General features: G+C 40.5%; 1 protein-coding gene across 2 annotated transcripts in view; it reads right to left on the bottom strand.

Moving 5' to 3' along the window:
* The window catches only part of NRXN3 (neurexin 3), a 686,791-nt gene that overhangs the window by 346,081 nt on the left and 317,858 nt on the right, over positions 1-22,852 (bottom strand). The gene's annotated exons all lie outside the window — the stretch shown is intronic.

Below are 22,852 nucleotides of genomic sequence, written 5' to 3'. Positions count from 1 at the left end.
AGCCCTCGGCCGCGCTGAGGTAACGCGGAGCCCCCGCGCCGCCCTGTCCCGCGGCTGCCCGGGAGTACGGGAACAACCAGGAATGACCGCGCTCTTTAAAACTCCCTATCCTTACAGGTTTTTTTAATGCTTCTGCAACATTAGGCGTAGTCCAAACAGGTTTTAATCCTGGGAGAGTGAGGGATGAAGCCGGAGTTTGCAGCCCATAAATTAATAAACAAATGCGGTAGCAATACCTAGTAATTTATTGCCTATCAATTGGCATAGCAAAAATCCCCAGCCACACTGGGGAAGGCAAGCACCAGGAGTGAAGTTACTTACACAGGATCGCTCAGGGAGCCAGTAAGGAGCTTTCCACAAGGAGCCAGCCCCAGGACTCACCTTGCACTGCACATTGCCTCGTTCCCTTTCATTTATTCATACTAATGAATAAATAGTTTATGACTGTAAGTTTTCTTGTTTTCCCCTCAGAACAGTGTTTGTAGGTGTGCACGCATGCGCCTCTGAAGCACCTGCTGTTTGACTCGGGTATTTCCCTAAAGCTGAGGTGCAGTGTTTTCAGACATTGATCTCAATTTGGTACAACATGTCATAACTTGTAATGATCAGCCTGAGTTGTACGTCTAATACTTTTAGTTAAGCCTGATATGCTTGTAATTTATTTTCCAGTAACTTATAGTATAAGTGATCTAAATCAGGGGCTAAAGCAGGCAGAAATGCTTTGGTGTTTTGCTGGGTTTAATCAGTGATTATGAAAAGCAAGAATATTATCTTCACATTTATCTAACATCTGCCACCTAAGAATCTCAGAGTGCTTTAATATCTTTTATTAATGAAGCCATTCAACAGCTTTAGGCATTACCTTGCTGTTCTGCAGATAGGGAAACAGAGGTTCAGTCATGTTGAGCCAGTGAGTGGCTGATAGACATGGGAACTGAACAGACACTAAGATTCTCTATCCCAAGCAGTACATGCTGGTAGTAGAAACTAATTAACTGATTGGGTGGCCATTTGGTATCCTTAAAGCATGAATATCAGCTTTCCTGACAATGGGGCACACAGGTAGAAACAGGACTGAATAACCTGTAATGCAGGTGCCTCATGGATGGCAAGTTTGCAGTGCCATACAAAGGGCTCAGAGCAGTTTTATCTGTGCAAGACAACTTTTACAGGCCCTGAATTTTGCTGAGGAAACTGAAGTTGCTGCCATATATGTGGTGGGATACCCAGAAGGATGCTGTTTTTGTGGGAAAGAAGCTCCCTGCTCCTAACTACTTGAGGGAAGGGGGGAATATAACCTGTAATGACAACCTTGAGGGGCTGCTGACTCACAAGTCAACACACTTGAATCTCTTGTCACAGAAGTCCTACTTTTCACACAGTCCACAGACAAAGTACTCTAAAAAATTAATTGTGTAGTTAAGCTGAAGGGAGCCTGATTTAGGGGAAGGACATGTATTAAATACACATCACTGGGTAGCTGATTTTGTAAAATGAATGAGTTTCAGACGCAGATAATTATAAGCAATGTAACAAAAATCTGCCTCCCATCTACTTTCTGTTTTCTCTGACTGCAGCATTACAAAAAGGACAGAACATCTCACACATTACATTAGGATCAGTGAAAGGGGCTACAGGTGCTACAGGTTTAAACACTGAAGGCTCAATGCTGCTTTTACAGGAAGCAGTGGTGGAAAACTCATTACTTTGTGGGAAAAATATATATGTTTTAGAAAGTGTAGTTCTAGAGATAAGAGCAGGGGAACTGCATGGATGCACTACTTGCCCCTGTCCTGCAACTATTTGCCCTGTTACTGAAAGAGAAGAAAACAGAGGAGGTTGTTTCTTTGACCAAACTGTGGTAGCATTCTTCAGCTTTTCATTCCCCCTTAAATAGTCCAACAGGCCACATCCTCTTCTCCATACTCAATCCCCTGTTCATGCTGGCCACCTACCTCTTGGGTTGCTGTGGGAGGCAGAGCCCTCAATGGACAATGAATTGCCAAACTCAAAAATAAATCACTGATCCATTTCCTCATTCAATCTGCCACCAATCCTTCCCACATAGAGGAACCAGCATAGGTGCTGGTAGGACATACAAAGGTGAGCATCACTTCATCCTGCCCTGGCCAGAGACAGAAAATTCCTGGACAGTCCATGAACAGGAGAAATAGAGTGGCTGTGTATTGCCCTCTGATGGGGATTTGCTCTACATTCTGTCTACCAACCTTCCTTTGCTGGAAACCAGTAGGTGAACTGCCTTAGGCAAAAAATGAGAAGGGCCAAGAAAACCAAACTATAGGAGAACTCCATAAAAATAAATAATGAAAAAAAAGGAAAACCTGTGAAGCTAAGCTATAAATACATCACAGGATTCTGGTGACACCATAAAGTACTGGAACTTCACTCTGCCTTGCTTTATGAGATGTCAGTGGATGTATTTACTGCCCTGTAGTTCACAGGTGACTCATTTATTTAGCAGCACCACTGCAGGAAGAGGGCAGATTTCAATTGCAGTTTTCCTCCTGGGTGGCAAGGGGAAGTTTATAGTCAGAAGTGTCGTTTCAACATTATTCCCACTAGATTTACTTCAAAGGAGGCTGGCCTTGTGTTCACATTAGTTTATTTAATCTGGGTAAACACAGAGTCTTTCTAAATGCTCTTGTGTCTTCAGAACCAAGATGGATCCCTTAAAGGATAATGTTTTCCATGATATGCTGCTCCCTACAGATACAAGAAAAGTCTTATTTCCTACATAGCTGTTTCTTTTACTAAAAGAACAGAGGGCCACTATAATCTGAAGAAATGAGAAATTATAAAGCAATTGTTTCCGAGTTTTAGAATCCTAGAAAGAGACCCAGTCATATTCAAGCCCAGGAAGAGTTTGTACTCCACATTATGTAAAGGAACAAGTACAACTTTCTCTATGTTTCCTGTTAAATCTTAGCTGTTAATTATTATGCTGAACTCAGAACTGAAAAATCAGTGTTGCTGTAAAATCACAGGTCTTTTAAACTGGATCCAATGGGGAAACTTGATTAGCATTTATCAATATAGGGTGCCTGCCAGAGAGAGGACAGCTTTGCCTCTACCCAGTAGAAGCTAACAATGTGCAGTGTTATTCAGTGCTTTGCTATATAATAAGGTTAAGAGAATAAGGTCAGCTAGAACAGCCTGTCACCCAGAAGCTTTTCCCAGACTGAATTGCTTCTCTCAAGGTTCAAAACCGTTCCATTATTTTTTTAAATGTACTTTGCAAAAAAAAACCAGGAGGGTGAAAACATGTCATGATGCTAAAATACAGTATAAAATGAGATAAAATGAGATGAAATAAAATAAAATAAAATAAAATAAAATAAAATAAAATAAAATAAAATAAAATAAAATAAAATAAAATAAAATAAACCAGAGGGAATTGCATGTTGTAAAGAGATTAGGACTGGCATATAGACACCTTTGTCTTTAGCAAGCTACTTCAAATTCTGCTGACAACAGCAGTGACCAAAAATCTGGTAAGTTCCTCAGCACTGCTGGCAGAATTAACTGCTCTGAGACTAGTCCCTGGTGCCCCACTGTCCTTGTCATCACTGTCTCTCTGCAGGCAGCCTCAAGAGGCAGGGCCCAGCAGCACCAAAGAATTATCAGTGTTTGCTCATCCAGAGCGAAAGGGGAGGGTTGCTCCAGGACAGGGCTGAAAACTACGCACACAGCTGCTGTTATGCAGTACTTTTTCTTGTGTGCAGTACTTTTTTTTTGCGTATAACCAAGTTGCTGCAGTCTCTGTAGTTCTCAGTTTTTTTCTGTATCTGGGAATAAAAACCAAAAGCAACCTTTTCTCAGGGCTTCTGTGCTTTCCTTTAACAACCAGTAAGTCCAGTTACCCACAAAAGTTGAGGAGTATATGCCTGACATGTTACCAGAAACACAGGGCAAATGTTCTCTTTTCCTCACAGCTCCAAGGCACCACAGATTGCCAAAAGCAACTAATACAGAAGCTTTAGAGCCTAGTTTTGTTCTCATTTATGTCAGGGTGAATAAACTCAACAGAGACAGCAGATTGACATCAGTGAAGGGAAATCTGACCCTTGGTGTTCGTTTGTGAGAAGAAAAATACAAGTTGATTACAGCCAGTTAGTCTGGACTAGCAGTAAGTTATCCAAAAGCGATGGTAACCACTGAGACACAAATTCAGTTCTATCAAACATCCAATTTAAGGGCCCAAAATCTTGTGAAGTTTAGACTTTCTGACATATCTAGAGTCCTTTGTTGGAGGAAACAAGCAAGAACAAGCGCGTGGGCACACAAAGACAGTAATATATCTCTTTTGATAAGCATTAATCAACTATAATTGGAAAAGATGCAATGTCAGCATTTGCTAATGCAAACTGACAATAACATGTTAAATTTGCCACTGTTTGCTGGATAATGTATAAAGGATGATCCACTGTACTCAGCACTATGCAAACTAACACAAGCTGAGAGTCCCTTCCCTGGAGAGACTACAGACTTGCTGGAAAGGGATGAGCCAACATATGTCAGAACAGCTTTATGAGCAAACAGTACCTTTTTTTGGCCAAAGTCTGGTAGTCTGCAAACCTGAGAGAATGGAGGGCACTGGCAATAGTGCCTTGACACAGGAGTGTCTAGTCCACACTTTCAGCCCTGAGCATGAGAGTTCTTCACCCCATCATTCCTGGGAATTTTCTTTCACAGAATGTGCTGCAGAGATACCCCTGACCACCTGCACAAGACACCAGCAAGCATCCTCTCTCCTAAAGCTGTCTCAAAAATTATGACAAAATCCTTCCCACACCTCAGACCTCTACCAGATCAGCAATTGTGAATGGGATGTGTGCTAAATAAAGGATGCCCAAGTTTAGTTTATTTCAGTCATCGTAGGGAGGTTCTGTTATTCAAGTACCAACTGTGCCCTTCTGTCTCACCAACACTTTAGTCCCTGCCTCTGGGGTACTTCATCAAAGTGGGCTAAGCCTGCTCTAGTCAGTCCTTCAGCTGTGTGCTGACAGGCAGACTCTCATCTCACAAGAGAAAACTGATCTGTGGCTGCAGAGCTTTTTCCTCCAGGAAGGCTGAAACTGCATCTATCTTTTTTACTTTCAGTAGAAGCTGGGCTCAATGGTAGCTGCTCAGAGCTTGTCAGGAAGAGAAACAAAACCTGCTTGGACTTCTTGTATCACTTTCAGCAATGACTTTTATCAAAGGTTTGTTCAGTTTCAGAAAGAGTAGAGAAACTATAAGACTGGCTGAGTTTGAAAAAATCAGTTGCCCACTGCTTGACCTTAGATAATTATTGAATCACCAATGAAGAAAAAGAGCTAAACAGTTTAATTTTCTGATGTTTCTTTCACAGAATTAACACTTCTACTACCTATACTTCACTAAGTATATCAGTATAAAATGGTAGTGATCTGTAGAACTGATTTCCATCATTCATAACAGCCCCCTCTTACAGATCTGTGATTAGCCTGACTTTATGTTGAATAAAATTCATCTCTAGCCTAACTCCTAGCAACTGATACTATGGATGGATGTAGCTACTATGTTTATGGAAACAAAAGGACACAGGTACCTTCTCCTTAGGTTTGGAAGGGGTGTTGGCAAGTCAGAGGTGAGGGGGAACAGCCTGTTTCTAGCCTAGGTGTGAGCCCTGCCTGGGGTAACACACTGCTGTGATCCCTTGCCTTCAGTGACTCACAGCAGCAAGAGGTCAGATGCACCAGCAGATCACAGACGTGTTGCCTACTATAATTTTGTCTGTATCCATTCTGCAGATCTAGATCTAATCTGGAAGGTCTGCAAGCCCAGTGCCTTACACACTAGGGCAAATATTAGCACTGTAGAACTAACATCTAACACATCACGAATTCTTAGTGTGGAACAGCTGGGAAATTATTTTTAAGAATTCTGAATTCTAAAATTTAAATAGCATCTGAAAGGCTGAAGTAAAAAGATACAGAGAATAGATAGAGCTAAAATACCTGCTGAGATAAATAGGTAACTATTTTAATTTTACCCATGAAAGCAGAAAGAAGACTTATTTTTCCTTCTGCACTCAAAGAAATCTTGTCTGACACAGAAAGGAAAAGCTGGAAAAACTGTTGCTTTTGCTCCTTTAAACTGACGTCTGTACTAATGAAAAGCGAGTTCTCTAATACACACTGTGCACAGGCTCCCCTCTGCTTCTCTCTTCCATCTATCATCTTTGCCTGCCTTTTGCCTGTAATCACCTGTTCAACTCACAGCAGTAACTGCTAGGTGACTGGTGTTTGCTGTGGTCATCCAGCCACCAAAAACAAAACAAAAAAAAAAACAAAAAAAAAAAAAAAGAGAGAGAGAGAGAATTAAAAACCTTTCAATGACATGAGTGTCTCACCAGCCGACAAAGAGCAAACTGATTCCAGCAGCCAAGCCTCCTTGCGTGGGAGCTGCTGGTAGGTGTAATTTCCTAAGATGTATACCTTGTCAGTGTGCAGGAGATGAAAAGAAAAAGAAGGTCAGAGCAGCCAAAGCTAAAAATTTGAAGGACAGAGGAAGAGGCTGAGGGGAACAACTCTTCTGCTTTTAACCCTGCAAGAGCCCATTCTGCATGGTCTGTGTCAAATTGCTTACTGGCTAAGGTGTAACAAACAATAAGCTGTTAGATGGCCTTCTCTGTGCCCAAAGGAGACAGATATTTTTACATGAGGTGCCTGTGCTATATGACCTGCACAGGGTGGTACACAGTATACAGTCCAATTGCTCTCAACCACAAGAGAAATGAACTTTTCCCTTCCAAGTAACTAGGCTCAAAATAGACTAGACAGACAGGTATCTTAAGAGGCTGTATGTCCATCTCCACCAATGCAGTATGAACTTTGCCTGTAATACTCTCAATGATGTCCAGAGTGTAATGCTGAAGAATCAGTTCTCTGGAAGCAATATTTACCAGTGTTCAACTTTATCAACATTTTTTCCCTCTTTCTCACAAGTCAAGGCAGATGTGACACCTATGAATTACAAATGCATTAGTCAGGATATAGTTATTCTTAGCTTTCCTTCTGCCCAGATATAAACATAATAAAATACTGTAACTAACAGCAGTATATAACATATTGCAACATTCTGATGGTATATATAAGCATCTCACTAAGTATGTGAGCAACATGATCACCAAACAGGCAAACAAGACATAGCTATTTGCTCATAGGAGGCATCCAGGCAACAAAAAGTTGCAACAAAGAACAAGATAAGCATAAGGGATGCAAACAGACAGGCATCCTGTTAACACACAAGAAGAATGGGGGAGCTGGGGAAAAAAAGAACAAGAGAAACAACACTGTTGGAAGTTGAAGATCAAAATAGCATTAAAGAATCAAGTATGTAAAGAGTAATTAGATATGGAAGATGACAAGCCAGCATCACTTCCAACTTCTCTCATCCTTCTCTACTTCTCACCTCTTCTTCTGCAGCTAAAACCACCAAGGGCTGTAGCTGTCAATGCTAAGTGTAGAGAATGAGCTCTGTGGCACTGTGTAGTCACAGTTAATTTAGGACATAAATGCTAAAGAATAACAGTTCTGTAGTTTTGTATATAAAGCAATAATTAATGATAGTATTTGAGAATTAACCATTAGCATAAAGTGTGTTGTTACTCAATGTGTTCAGTAAAGTTCCGGTTTAAAGTTTAAAACTGGTCTTATTTACTAGTGTTTTATACATTCCTTTCCTAGCAGTCTCTAATTCCCCAACATACACATTCAAACACTTTTTCAGTTGCAATACTGAGGTGTTATTTCTTTTCTCTCATACAAGAAAGATTATTTTCTTCCCCTTTACAGATACTATTTACATATTTGGAGACTTCTGCTATTTCCCTACTCTCTAGAAAAGGACATTTGCTCTATTGTTCCTTAGAAATCTATGGGGTTTAGATGCTGCTCATTATTGCTGGTTTCCTGGAGACTTTTTCAAAATATCTACATTTTTCTTGAAGTGCATGTCCCAGACAGGATGCAGTGCTTCAGATAAAGTCTTATGAGCACTGCATACATAAAACAATTATTTCACGTACGTTACTGATAATGCATCTGTTTACATTTCTTGTAAAGTGTTTGCTCTCTTGCACAGAAGGAGAGTTCATATTAGCACCCTGCCAGCTACTCCCAGTTATATATTCTCTAACATGGAAAATACCACTAAGCCCTGGTCTACAGGCTCCTAGGCCTTTTGCACTGAGACTTTTTAAAAGGCTTTGCAGCTTTCAGAAAGTGCAGCTTAGGTCACTGCAGTGTTAGGCTGAGATGAGTAGTTGTACAGCATCAACTACCTGCTCCCTGCTGATGCATGTAACACTACCAAGGACAGACCCTGGCTTTGAGGCATGCAAACAAACAGATGGAAGCAGAATACACTCCAGGTCCATTTGCAGCAACTGATCAGGAATCTTACGGGGATACTCGGTCTCCAGCAGAGAAGTTCAACAAAAGCACAACAGTGAGAATAAGGAGCAAGAACTGCTTTAAAAACATCTCTCTCCTTGTGAAGCACCTCCCTCTCCCGTCAATCCCCAGGGTCTCAAACTCCACCTACACAAGCTCCTCCAGAACTGCAGGTCTCCTGAGGCACCAGCAGTTTCCTTGACTTGTCACATCCTTCAACTCACATGCAATTCAGAGTGTTCATAGTATTCACATGGATGCAAAAAGCCAAATTCCTCAAGCTGAACACTACTCTATGCCCAGCACCCTAGTATTTGAGTAAAATGGGAGGAAAAGCAGCAACAAAATCCACTGGAGCTGCAAACACCACCAGAACAAGTACAGTCATCAGGAGTACAAGCACTTTAAGCACCAGGCAGCCATGAAAATTGGGACATGGAAACAAAGGGAAGGAGTAGCAAACTCCCTCAATGGTAGGCTGTATATAACAGATAAGGCATGAACTGCTACCAACATGGATGTACTATCTATTGGATAGAACCAACAAAAAATTCACTCATATAAAATAAAATAAATTCATTGTAAAGTGCCAATTAAAAAAACTAAAAATAGTAATGCAGTGGTTACACTTAGATGCGTACAAACACATGTGCACACACATTTCTGCTTTGCTCTCTCCTCTGTAGCCTCTTTATCTCTACCCCAGACTATCAGCCCAGGATAACCACAGAAGAAACAAAAAAAGGGGGGAATAGTAAAATGCCTGGCATAATCTGCAGAGGGAACTCACTTGAAGAAAACTACTTCTTTATTTCTTCCATCTGAATTTTGAATTGGTCATACAAAAGCCATCTGCAGACTGGACCAATATATCCCTTAAGTAATCCCTTAAATTAGAATTAGGTCTGCATACTTTTAATTAGATGCCACATTTCACCTCCCTCACCTTCTTATTAGTCACCTAAGTGAGCACTCAGGATGGCAACACACAGTCTGCCACTGACTTGTCCAGGGTACTGTCAGAAGTATGGTGGGTACTGTGAGGGTGAAAGAAATGTGAGTGGTCTTCAGGATGACTAACTGTGAATCATTTTGTTGCTGTCTTTATCTCTGCATTCTGACTCCTCCTGCACAGAAATCTGAAGGTAGCTATTTTGTGACAGCCCAAGCTACCAAAAAATCCCCTGAAGAGACAGAAAGCAGTATGTCATCAACAGAATAAGCAGAGATACAGGTGCTCTGTATAACACATTTTCTTGCACTGAGATGCTACTTACCCACTACCAGCCCCTACACTAGGTGTTATCATCAGAAATGTAGCAGCAGGCAGATAAATCAAGGACATCTGATATTCCTGGCTACCTGAAAAAATGTTTGTTCTACAAGCAGCAGAACTACAGAAATAAGTGATTAGGAAATGAGGCTTTATGATTCCCCTTTGTTGTCCTCCAGTATCTCTGGAGATGTAATACTTCTGTCAAATGTGGTGGCTGCTGGCCAGGCAACCAAAGGGGTGATGGCCAAACAGAGTGATTGTAGAAACATGGCTTCCCCAGAAGAACAGACTGAAATAATACTCTATTTCCATACTTATACAGAATGGTCCAGAAGGAATCCTTCAAAGGTGAGTAAATCTATTCCCCTTTGATCAAGCATTATTCTTCCCTAGAAATGGGAGATTTCATCTAGCAACAGGACCTAGACCAGCTAGACCCCAAAGGTAGGATGCAGCTTTTCCCCACTGCAAACTTTGCACCTGTGTCAGAACCAAACACTAAACAAAGCTTGCACAGGAAAGAGAAGTCAATTATCTGATTAAGTTTATCTGAGGAAAGAAGAAAATATTGCACGAACACAAATTTCAAAACTAGTAGAACACCACATTTCCAACTTCTGCCAGGGAAATGGGTGGCCTCTGAGGGAAGCCCCAAACTGCCTAATTATTTGTGGGTTCTTTGAAACCCTTTGACCTATCACCAGAAAGACTGTTGAGCTTTAAAACACTTCTAACAAAATTTTCATCTAAAGGAATAAAGCTATGAAAAACTTCTGCTTTCAACCAAGGATGATCTAATATTTGTGTTTGGTTTGTTGGTTTGTGTTTCTTTTTTTTCCAGCAAGCTGTATTGCAGCAAATTGCTCTCATTATTGGGTTTTCTCAGGCCACTAGTTACAGGCTGAAAACAATACATATCCAGATGTTTATACAGAGCTTATCATAATTTAGGTTACATAAATCATGGTAAAATAGGGTTAAAATCACACTACACAAAGCACTGAGACAACCAGGCAAAAATCCCACTCCATCCAAGTGGGACAGCTGGCGTTTAGCAGGTATTTTTACCTCCATCCATCTTTATTTTTCTCCTTATCTCCCATATTTGTAATTGCCCATCCCATCCTGCACAGTAACACACACAGGCTCACCCACTCACTCCCATTTCTTCTGTTGCCAAGAACAGCATCCTGTGTGGGATTCAATCATTTGTTGTCCACAGAACTTCTGGTGTGTGTCTCTCTAAATAGCTGACATCTGGAGGAGCTATACCTTCCTTGGCACAATCAGATGCTGCTAAAGAACATTACAAAATGCCTCATTTTTAAAATATCATCTCTTTTCCCCCACTTCTTTTCAACAAAAAAGGGATTCACAGAGGGATTCACAGTCCACTACATATAGTGACCAGCTGTCACAGCTGTTGTTCTCAGGGACAAAAAGAAACCAATATAAAAGTATACACTGATAACAATACATTATTTCTGCTCTCATGTCTATAACATACTCATTGCTGTTTAGGAAGAATGTATCATTCTAGAATCCTGCTGCTGAGCTAGGGAAACAAGTCGAGCATTGGATTTTAATTACAAAGCCCCAGTTTCCACTTCATTATTCAACAGAAAATTTTTATATCAACTAAAACAGTGGTTTCACAAACTACAGAATTTTCTATCTATACAAATATATTTCACTTAATGATTCTTTCTAGCTCACAAACAAATAGGGAGTCTACAAGAACATGATCCTGATAAGATTAAAAGACTGAAAGAAATGCAGAAGGGGGAATGCTTGCCTCAATTTCAAATGCTTGATTTTGCAACAAATTCCCCAGTTACTCAGAGCAGGGTTGCTGTTGGTTTTTTACCATTCTCTCACACACACATGCCAAGCTATTCATGTTCATGTGTAACCTTTACTTCAGTGGAGAACACTTTCAAAAAAATACAGCTAGCACATACATGCCTCAGGTCACCCAGGCAAAAGAAATTCTAACAGTCAGCAAAGTGATGGGTAGCACAGATGTTCCTAAACTGATTAAACTGCTGTTGCTAGAACAAACACACCATAATCCCTTTCCCTTTTGGTTTATACAAGGTAGCCTGTCATTCTTCTCCAACCCCTTCCAAACTCTCTTGTTAGCAGGTTGAGAGAATTAAGTTGACTCACTAATATTAATAGGTCTCTCTAATTCAATAGTGGCTTGTTCAGAGAATGCCACCTGCCTTCTCTTTAGGCAAAGATACTGAAGCATAGCCAACATTTTGCCCAGCTGTTTCAAAAACTAAAATTGGACACACCTGTTTTAACAGTTGTTCCAGCAGCTGGACATTGGGATTTGGATCATTCAGATTTACTCACAGATTTTTCCCTTAGAGCTAATAGTGCAATTTTAGTGTTTCATCCTATGTTTAGAGAAATTTATGCTGCAGGAGATGGTGTGAAAGAATCAAGAGGTCAGAGTGTTTCTCTTCCACATTGCTACAAATCAAGAAAGACTGTCTTTTCAGTTCCTGCCTTCAGATTCCTATGGGATCAAGATACAATGGTCTTGACATAATAATATACAAGAACAAGATCTCAAACCATCTATAAACCAACATAGTGATAAGCTACAGATATAAGATGGCCAGTCTGTGAGATTTGTATTCTCCTTTTGCTGCAATGAGTTGGCAATGCCCATAGCTGAAGTCAGCAAGTGAACCCTGTCAACTTTTCCATTACTGCTCTTGAAGTAGTCCAGGTAACGTGCAAAACCCACTTTCCCAGCATCTAAAGCACAACTGTCCCACCAGTTGTCTTCACATTCAAAGTGATCCCCAACTGAAGAAACCTACATACTGGAAACAAAAAACACTGAGATTTTCTGAAAGAACAGACTGCAAAGTGAAAGAAAAAATAAATTAAATCTTACTGAAATTACTCTTTAAACACTTGCTGGAGCTGTTTCCAAGCTTCTGTATCTGACCAAGTTGCTTGAGAATCCAAAAACCTTGTCTTAAAAGCAAAGTTCCCTAAAATTGCAATATTTCACAATCTAGTTCTGTTTGCCTTTTTCCCCTGAGGTAAAACTAATTTATACAGTGCTATCCTGGGCCATTTATTCCCAAATTCTCAAACAACCTCTCTGGTGTGACTGTGGGACCAACTGGTAAACAGGATCAGGGACACAATTTATGTTACAAAGAAGTTTGCAAAAGCAGGAATTCCATGAATTTGTGTTATAACTAAGAAAAAGACAGAAAAGAATTCTCAAGACAGTTCTCAAAGCTACAGTTGGCCCTGTAGTGTTAGAGTTCCCATATAATCAAAAGCCATAAATTTGTAAACATGAGTGCCCCGAATTATATAAAATGAAATCTCACAGAGTATATAATCATTATCTACTCCCCTGGAATGGGCACCTGAGTGTTTTCAAAGAAAAGGCACACTTATGATCTGAACTCAGAGAGGTAGCATACACACAACCTATGGAGATTATTTAAATGTACATGAATGTATGCAAGCATAGAACCATGGCCATACAGTCCTATAGCCAAGGCAGGAGGGGCCTCAGAGCACACTGCAGATTATCAGCTTCCCATCAAAACACACTGCAAATCTTGTAAGAGAAAGGGGTAAGGGTAGGGAGACTACTTGGCTGTCAAATCCTGCAATAAATGCTTGTCAAGAGTGTTTTTGAGTAAAAGTGCTTGTAGAAGTGAGGCCACCATGATCAAACTGCACAAGTTGAACTCAAGAGCAGGGAAGACAGGAGAGGCAGTGACACAAAGACTTTTCCCTTTTTCTGAGAAATAATGAACAAATCCTTCAGAGTAATTACTCTGTTACACCTGCTAGCCCTGCTCTCAAGTCTGTATGAGACAAAAGATGCTCCTATCTTCCCTCAGATTAAATATGCCTTGTAAAAAGTGATCAGAGATTGGCATGATAATTATCCTTCCTCATTAGAAAGCAAGCCCAGAACCTGAGTGAATATAACTCCTCTGTCAAGGTCCTATGTAGGCTCTAATAGTACTCAGCCAACATCAACAGGTACAACACTTCATGTGAACAAAACAAAGCAACATATCAAGTTATCTTGTCTTTTTAGTTGCTTTTTCTCTTCCAAGCCTGATAAGTAAGGTGGGAAGGTGCCAAATTCTTTTTTAACTTGTATAAATGCGCCTAAATGTCACAGAAGAGCCTTGTTAAGTGAAAAGCTTTCCAAATGTTTTTCTCTCCCACATCTAAAATAGATTGCTCTTTTTTCTTTTTCTTTTCAATTAAAAAAGGCACACTCTCTCAAACCACTGCCTTTCACTATTCCAAGGGTCAGTCAGCTGTAGGGACCCACAGAGTTTTCAGTGTTCTCCTGGAGCATCATATACCAATAATCCAATGGTACACCTTTGACCATGGAACCAGAAAGAAGGGAAAACACATGGATAAATACAAAGGCAAAAACTCTTCTGACAAGAGCGTGAGCAGACCTAAAAGGCCTTTCTGTGAAAGAATATACATGCTTTTTAAAATGCATTTGGAGCATATTTGTTGCTTTCTTTTCTGTTAGCATAAATGTGAGCAGTGACCAACCCCCAAGAACTCTCTCCCCAGTGACTGCAGCACCACCATGGAAAGGAAGTGCCATGGCAAACCACTAGTCCTGGCACAGAGAGGGCAGCTAGGACAGCTTCATTTAAAAGGGATGAGTGGGAACAGCTCAAGCTTCCACACTGGTGCACATGACTTCTCAGCACATTGAGAAGGATGGATGGTCAGTGGTCAGTCTTTATGGGAGCTTTGTGACAGCAGATGAGTGCAGACAGCACTGGTTATTCCACAAACTGGAGAATTAGGAAGAACTGCAGAGAACAGTGCTCAGTGGCCTTAATGAATCAGCTACTTCCCTTTTAGTACAACCAACCATGGTTGCTTTATCATCCCAAAGGTCACTCCCATCTCCTTAATCTGGCTCATTTCTTGATGTTCTCAGTTAAAAAGCTCTGACTGCATTTCTGGTCTTACCAGAACGATGTCAGGAGAAGCATCCTATTTGGTTCTGCAGCCAAATATAAGGCTAAAAGAAATTATCACATCCTATAGCCTCTTCAACAAAACTTGCTGCAAAATGGTGCTACTTTGCAGCAGTAGGAGCAGAACTGTGTTAATGCATTATAGTATCCTGCACCACTGTCAACTGAAATGTGTGGTGCCAAAATGCAATGGCATTTAAACAGAAAAATTACTCTTCAAGTCATCGCATTACAAGCATATCACAAGAACACAGAAAATACATATCATCTACATGAATGCTGTAACTCAACCCATAAGGGCAGAGTCAGTCACTGAATTTAGGCTTTAGGAATTTAACATCTTGCATCAAAGAAGGGTAACCTTGGATATGCTGGAAGGGAACCCTTTGCAAGCTACCCATGGATGGGATTCCACTGCAACCTGCCCCATTCTCAGCCTCCTTCCAACACCCAAATCAAGAGACACCTCTTATACTGGAAAAATGAAGTCTCACAAAAGTAATTTTACTGTTTCACCATCTGCCAGAGTCTGCTCTTTTCCAAGAAGAAATGTAGGCCTTTCCATTCCAGGCAGAATCCAGAAGTTCAGACTAGTACAACTACCATCCTCTGAAGTCTAAATCTCTGGGCTGGCCCCTCAGGTGCAACAAGAGGGATTTTTGACTTTTTTGCGTGTTTGTTTTAAAATAGTACTGTTTCTTTTATTTGCCTTTTCTTTTTGTATTTGGGTAAAGGTAGAGGAAAACTGGGGAGCAGGGGGCTGTTTTCATGCTTTCATCTGTAGTAAATAAAAAAAATTCCTTTCATAAAAATTAAATGAGCAGATACAATGACACTATATGCCTGCAGGAGCTCTGATTTTAAGATACACATCAGCCACCAGCGGCCTCAAATTAAATTATGCACTAGCAATAAAAAGCATCTCACATTTAAAAAAAAAAAAACAACAGAATTCTTGATCAGTGAACATTTCAAAACCTCTGTTCTGCAGAGGCATACCCAGGTGTTTGCTAGGCAGATGTAACAGAATGTTTCTACACTGGAGCAGTGGTTAATTACTGTGATCATTTAAGTATGCATTTATTTGCCTTTGGATTGAGAAAACGAAAAGCTACAGTGGAGTTATTTTGTGGCCTCAGTGCTAGTTGCTAAACGACTCATCTAGGTAAAACTTGAGCAGACAGCATTGCTCTTCCTTGCCTTAGCTTTCCTAAAACTAATCATCTCCACAGAAATCTGACTTATTTAACTGGTCTCCCTTCTCCACCTGCCTCTTCCCCTTTTCTGTTTCATGGGCTGCACTGGGACAAGGATCAAGAATAGCACATGCATAACCCCATTTTTTTACCTTGCTGCTTACAGAATTTCTCAATTTCACAAAAGTTTCTTTTCATTATTGCTGTCTGGCACTTTATTAGCATAAGGATGAACGATGAAGCAATGCTACCTCTCCTCTTCTGCAATACCAGATTCTCCTGATGAGTTTGAGTAGTTTTAAACAGGGCTATGCTTTCTCTTGTGCCCTCTTGCAAGCTTGGTGCTCTGCCAGGCAGCTGCAGAATGGCTGCACCGAGTGCTGAATATTCCCTGTGCAGCAGGCTAACAGGAGCTCTGAGGGGGAAGGCTCATCCAAGCTCCCACAGCTAAAGCTTGGCAAAAAGAATGAGCATTCCTGCTGCTTTGAAAATGATGTATTTGCACAGAGGCTTTGCACAGCTTAGAGCCATATATGATGCCCTGCACTGTCGCCTGAAGCCCTGCACGCACTGTAAATTGCCACACAAAGAAACACACTCAATAGCATTGACCAGAAAACTACCCAGATCAAGCAGTAATGTAAAAGGTAAAGTAACTCCACTGCCCAGGGTCAGCCTTTGCTTGCAGGGTTTGTTTTTATGTAGATATTCATATAAAGCTAAATGGCTGTCTCTTTCAAGGGGATAGCAGGAGATAACCTAGGTTGTTACCTTCAGATAGGATTAAAAGCTTTTACACTGGCTCAGTGCTTCTTGAGAAAAACAACTGTTTCTCCCACAAACCTCAAAAGACAGGATGTTGCAGTCTAGCTGGAAATGGTAACAACAGGCTTTCTCTTGGTACTTCTGCTCTAAAAGGAACTGTGCAAAATAAGATGTATTTTCTCATCTTCTAGGAATTAACCAGATCAAATATGCCTGACCTTCTGATGAGTGGAAAATTCTGGGGTGCTTTTCTGTCAATGCTTAGGCCTGAGAGAAAAGCTGAGGTCGTATCCTGGTCAGACTAAATTATAAAACATTAAGTAGCTTAACCTCAGCAGTTCCCTTGCAAAAGTAGCTAAAAGAACCCCTGGCCACCCCTGTGATCCCAGCAGCCCACATATAATTCACCTCCACAATGCCCTCAAAGCAAGGGGTACAAATTTACAGAAAGTCACATACTAAATACAATTTGCAGCCTGCTAGTAATGAGAAGGCCAACTGCCAACAAAGATATGGGATTGGCACTTTTTTGTCAGTTGTGCAAGGCATTTAGGTAAAACTCTGCATGTCCTGGGGAAATGGCCAGACAAGATTATGCAATACCACTGACATCTCATTTTCTGTATGCTCACTAATTCGGCCTGTTAACAAATTTCATCACAGCCATAAACACAGGCGTAAACAAATATTTTCTTACATTCAGCCAAGTTTTCAAAAGTTTTTTAATTCCTTCATCAGTTACAGGAAAATTAGGGTCTGCCAGTCAATAATTTACATCAGACTCATGCAGAATACCCAAATATGAAGAAGGGGAGGACACTACATTCTCCTGCTCCAAAGCTGCTGCCTCCTAGATGACAGAAGACCCAATCTCCCCAGTGTAAGTGGTGTACAAAATGCCAGTGCACTCATGCAGTCTGAGCAGCTCTGGGCTTGTTCAGCACAGCAGCAGAACACTTGGTTTTATTTTACCTCAAATGCATAACCCTGAAAACATACAAAAATCCTGTTCCAAAGTCCACAGCTATACAAAAAGTTGCATACTACATAGGAATATTCTGCATTTGCAAAATCCATGGTATCAAACTATTCTGAAGGAATTTACTGCCGGAGACTACATAGAAAGGAGGCACTAATTACTCCAACTTAATGGAGAGCCAAGCTGAGGTAGTGAGGGACAAAACACACCACTGGTGGGGGCAGGGGTGCTCTGTGTTTCTGCACAGCCTCTAATGACACAATCACATGCCACTCTTTTTTGACATGACCTTTCCTTCACTCCTTGCACACAAAGAATAACGCCTGTTCAAGGTGCCATTACTTGATCCTATGTTTTTTCCTCATTGCTCCATTGTGGCCGTTCTGCACATTACTAATCCAGCTCTGAAGAGTAATTTATTTCCACATGGGCTTTTCTGCAGTGCCACTCAGCAAAGCGTTGGACTGTTTTGGAAAAGCTAATTACTTTGGACAACACCTTTCTCAGGTGATAGGCTCATTTTCCAAATGCTGAGTTTGGGAATAGGGAAATTGAATCAAAATGTCCACTAGTATTGAATGTGCAGTCTCAGATTGCAAATTCTGCATACACAGAGTGCTTAGCACCTTATGGAACCTTACACACTTGAAGCATAGCTAGTGCTGACTTCATTACTTCTTTTAAGGCTCAATAATACTATTTCCATCCAAGTTCTAGTATCTCAAGTAAGGGAGCAGAACACAAGAAATGCGTAATTCAGAGATGACCTGAAGAAAACATTGTCTTAGTAACTTCCCCAGCATCATACTGTGACTCTGGGGAAGAAAGAGGGATAGAAGAATGCAATGTCCCTTAATCAATGTTCTGCTAAAGAGATATCCCTTCCTTGTAAGAATATTTTTCTTCATTGGCTACACATCCAGCTTCAGAAAAATCAAAAAGGCATCCTATGAACAAGGCCATCAATTTGAGAACACATCCCAAGTGCCAGAAGCTCCTTTTTCTTCTGTGCACAGCATGGATGAAAGGTATACAGGGAAAATAATGAGTAAAGATGTTAACTAATACTGTAGCACAAAGACCATAACCAGAGGATCACAAGATCTATTTACTAACACTTTATTAACAGTTATTTACACTAACTTTTAACTCCTTTAATTAGGATTTTCCCTAGTCCTTTCAGATTTGTTAAATAGGAAACAGTTTATATAAATATGTATATAGAGATAGGTTTGTAAATACAGATATACAAATATATATACACACACACACACAAAAACATATAGCCTTCTCTAAAACTTATATAAACTTTCAGTGAGTTCTTTTTGATTTAAAGAGATGCTGCCATATCCATCGGCATTTCTGTTTTACATTTTTTATTGAACAAATCTAGAACTGAAAACTAGATTTCCTTCAAATTCCCCTACCTGCATGATGCAAGGAAATGAAAATGTCTGTCAGCAAAAGTAATGTGTTTAATACCATGCCAGCCCTAAACATCAGTAGAGATTTCTGTGTATTGCAGATAATTCTATCACCAAGCCATATTGCTCTGTGATGTGCTTTTATCTTTCCTGTAGGATAATATCAATATTTCAAGCACGAGCAAAAGAATGTTTTATGAGATTGATGTGGGAAAATACGGTGACAAGTACATAAAAAAGGGCAGAGAAAAATGCCAGGTAGTCATCATAAATGCCTTCCATTCCCACCAGAATTTGTCTAGTTTATCCAACTTTAATCAACAAGTAGAGGTCCACTGGGGCACCAGTGACTTTGATTATATTTTCAGTGCTGAAGAAGAACAGCAAGGAAAAGAAAGAAGAATAAGAAGGTAACAGGATGGGGAGACTGTCAACTACATTCTAGAAATTTTGATCTTTAGAGGCCAAAATCGTATTTTGTTAAACTTTTAAATTAAATAAAAAGAAACTATTTTAAAAAGAAGGAAATAGAATGGGGGGGGGCAGTATTGAGCCATTTGCTTTACTGCACACATACCTAATAAGGGCAGATGACACAGGGGAAAAATACTGAAGGAATAAACCCATGATGTCCTGAGCAGGCAGCTCTTTTGACACTGCTGAAGCTGGTGCATGCAATTGCCCAAACAAGAAATTAACCCTGCATGGCTCTAGCTGGGTGAATTATTCACCTCCTGCCTACCTCTGCAAAGGTAGACAAGGCAGATTTTCTGAAGAAAAACTCTCAGTTACAGATACAATTATACCAAGAACGAAGGTGCTTTTCCCCAGTACAGCTAATTAGCTACCTGTGCCCCACACTGGCACAAGATCCAAGCTTGTTTATATAAGCTTTGCAAGTAACTCTTCTGGCAAATCCACCAGCACAGATCATTTGTCATATTGTCTTTTCTTTTTCCTCTGGGGCTTGCAGTTCCCCTCAGTTTGACAACAGGACTGATGACTATTGTTTAACCCCTTTCCACATTAACACTGCAGCTGTTCAGCCAGACTGATTTGTTACTGTAGTTTGGTGTTAGGTACCTCAGGATTTGTTTGTTGAACTGAGAACCCTTACAGGAAGCTGAGTTCCAGGAAAAGACCAATTGGCACTCTCTGCAATTAGTTTTAAAACTGTTCCAAGTCATTAAAATTGAGGTAATCAAAACTACTAGTTCTGTAAATCTTGTCTGTTTTAATTGGAAGTAAAAGGAAATCTCGCAGCCCAATCTTTTCTAAAGTATCCTCCAACTCTACTGTCCAGCTCAATGTTCTCCTAGGGACTTTCAGATGTTTTTTAGTCCATCTAGAACAGTTCTCATTTCAAACCCAATTTGATGAAATGCCTTAAAAACTCTTTGAAAATAACTCCCATAATAAGTACTGAACCTTTTATGGTATTGCATTATTACCAGATGGTAAATTCATCTGTTTCCCCAAATCCCTTACCAACTTCTTTTAAATACATAAATAAAGAGGAGGAGTTCCAGTGGATATTATTTCACAATATGTGGATATGAGACATTTTAATAAGAAATTCACTTTCAGGCTAAGAGGTATGAATTGTACACCAAAGAGAATGGTTTAATACACTGCTTAATGCTATCATCAAAAATTATAACAACATGATGGCTTTTACACATTTTAACATTTCTTTAGTGCTGGAAAAAGTGGTAGCAAAAACTATATTTGTATATTACATAAATGTCAGAAGTGATACTGATCCAGGCAGGTGACACATGGTTCCAACAGCATTCCCTCTTACTGACCAAAGAAATATTAGCTGAACAGAGAGATGCAGGGATTTCCTCTGAGAGTGACTCTTAAATAGAGTGCCTCTGCTGTATGCCCCACCAGTTCATGTGGAATAACACACACCTGCCATGTCCTCACATCTGCTTGCTTCTATATACAGTGTGTTTTTCCGAAAGCTTTGACACATAGTCAAGGTATGACATGTTGATAACAGCATTTGAAACAGGAGCAAGATGGACAGGATACTCCTATCTACCAGGGAGCAACCCATGACCAGGAATCCCCTGCTGGGCAGAGGGTCATGCAAGCAACAATGATTTTGGAGAGGCCATCACAGCAGCAATCACTGTAAGTTCTGTAAATCACTGTGCAAGGACCTAGAGAGACATCCTGAACCATAGATAGATATACCTGTAACAGCACTGTAGTAGCAGTACCAAGGATGAAAATAACTCTTTTGTGAGAAGGAAAAGGTTCCTCTCTCAGCTATAGCCTTTCTAGCAGAACCTTGCCAGGAAAAAACCCTCAACTGTATAGCCTATGATCATGCACAAATACTGCTGGGGGTGCATCCTTCCATTTCTTAAAAAGAGGTAGTGGAGGCCAGTAACTTAAAGACAGCAGCCCCCTTCAGCTGGCAGCAGCCCATGACAAGCCACCCAAGCCTCGGTGCCTTTCCCTTTCCCCAAAGGTAGAAGGGGAGAAGTGGTATTTTCTGGAAGCAATCCTGGATCCCCCTTGAGGGAATTACCTCTGCATGAGTCCATAACTGCAATACTAGCACTAGCATCCTCATAGTCCCGAGGATGGGACAATTGTTAGGTCCCACATGGGAATTTCCAGGAATGAATATGGGACTTAACTCTGAGGCATTGACTATAAAAGGGAAGGCAGAGGAAGTCATATGGCTCTGGCTTTGTTCAGTCCAAAATGTAAGTTTTTGTGTTCCCCAAACCTCACCAGGCTTGTGATACAGGACCCAGTCTACTCACACACCACATATCCATTTAATGTATTCCTATGGACTCAGATTGACCAAGTGGTTCTAAGTCTTCAAGATACTATTGCAAAAGGAGAGCTTTTAGACTTCTAAATTGCAATGTAAAAGTAAATGGTCTTTTAGTGTTCTGTAGCAGGTCTGTGCTAAATTGTGCAAGCTCTAGCAAAAAGTATTAACTTGCACATAAATGTTTTCTGCTTTCTTATTCTTCCAATGAACAGGAAGTCCCTAGGGTCCTGTTAACTGAGAACAGTAAAGACTACTTGCACTTGTCAACAGAAACAGGTTTTACACCTAACAATAAAGTATTCTGGCACTTTATAATCTGTATTTGCTTTTAGCACTATACCCCTTAAGAGGGATGCTGGCACTTTTACACATTCAGTGGGAGTAAATGGGGAACATCTTAAGCTACCCCATGCTCACTTTCTGGAGGACAGGGACTTTTCTTATTCCATGGTACACCATTCTTGAGGAGTTGGCACCTCCAAATAGTAAGGCAGCATTTTCCAAGAGACTGTTTAGATTTATCAAGCATATAGGACAAACATCCAGATTACTCTCATGTGAGTTTCTGGCACAACACCAGTTTCCTTTCTCCTAGCAATCAAGACCTCTGTTTCCCATATTAAAAAAACTGTGCTAAGATAGAATGGGAGAGCATAGGTAGTGGAAATTTCCAGGAGGGAGCATATGCCTAATAAAGGTTCTCTCAAAGACCAAACACACAGCTCATATGTAGCTACTGACCAAAAAGGTGTGCGTTTCCTGTTCCTTTTGCTAGGGAGTGTGTTTTCTACACAGGAGAAGTAAAAAAGCAGTTTTCCCAGGCTGAAGTTGAAGGTTGGAGCCTTCTGCTTTTCATAGCTTTATCACTTTTCATAGGTGTAGGAGTCCTGGCTGTTTTCATGTCAAGGGTATGTATGTTTGGTGAAAAGGTCAGGAAAGTCTGGCCCAAGGTAATG

The sequence above is a fragment of the Erithacus rubecula genome, assembly GCF_903797595.1.
Source record: "Erithacus rubecula genome assembly, chromosome: 6".
In the NCBI taxonomy this organism is placed as follows: domain Eukaryota; kingdom Metazoa; phylum Chordata; class Aves; order Passeriformes; family Muscicapidae; genus Erithacus; species Erithacus rubecula.
The sequence above is the reverse complement of the archived record's forward strand: the minus strand, read 5'-3'. Positions and strand labels throughout refer to the sequence as shown.